We start from the raw sequence: 420 nt of genomic DNA, 5'->3' as shown, positions 1-420 counted from the left end.
AGATTTACCAAGATTTAGTATGTTCTTATCAAGATGTACCAAGTTTCGATTCACTGGGTATCGAGTGGTCTAAACTCCATGTGCACTTGAAGTGCGCTCGAAAACCTCCTCTGACCTGTCATTTTATTGTGCGTTGGACAGTTAGTCCTGATCAGACTAGTGTGCGCTGAAGTCTTCCTCAAATAAGACTAAAGTATGATCGAAATCGTCTCTGATCGGGAAAATGCTCTCAAAATAGCCTCTGACCGGACTAAGGTGAGCTAGAAATTGATCTCATCAGACTAAAGTCCGTTCAAAATAGTCAGATTGGTAACTATATAATATATTTATATATATATATATATATATATATATATTTATATATATATATATATATATATATATATATATATATATACATATACATGCATATATATATAT

Source organism: Convolutriloba macropyga, chromosome 7 (genome assembly GCF_964194025.1).
Source record: "Convolutriloba macropyga chromosome 7, txConMacr16.3, whole genome shotgun sequence".
NCBI lineage: Eukaryota > Metazoa > Xenacoelomorpha > Acoela > Convolutidae > Convolutriloba > Convolutriloba macropyga.
The sequence above is the reverse complement of the archived record's forward strand: the minus strand, read 5'-3'. Positions refer to the sequence as shown.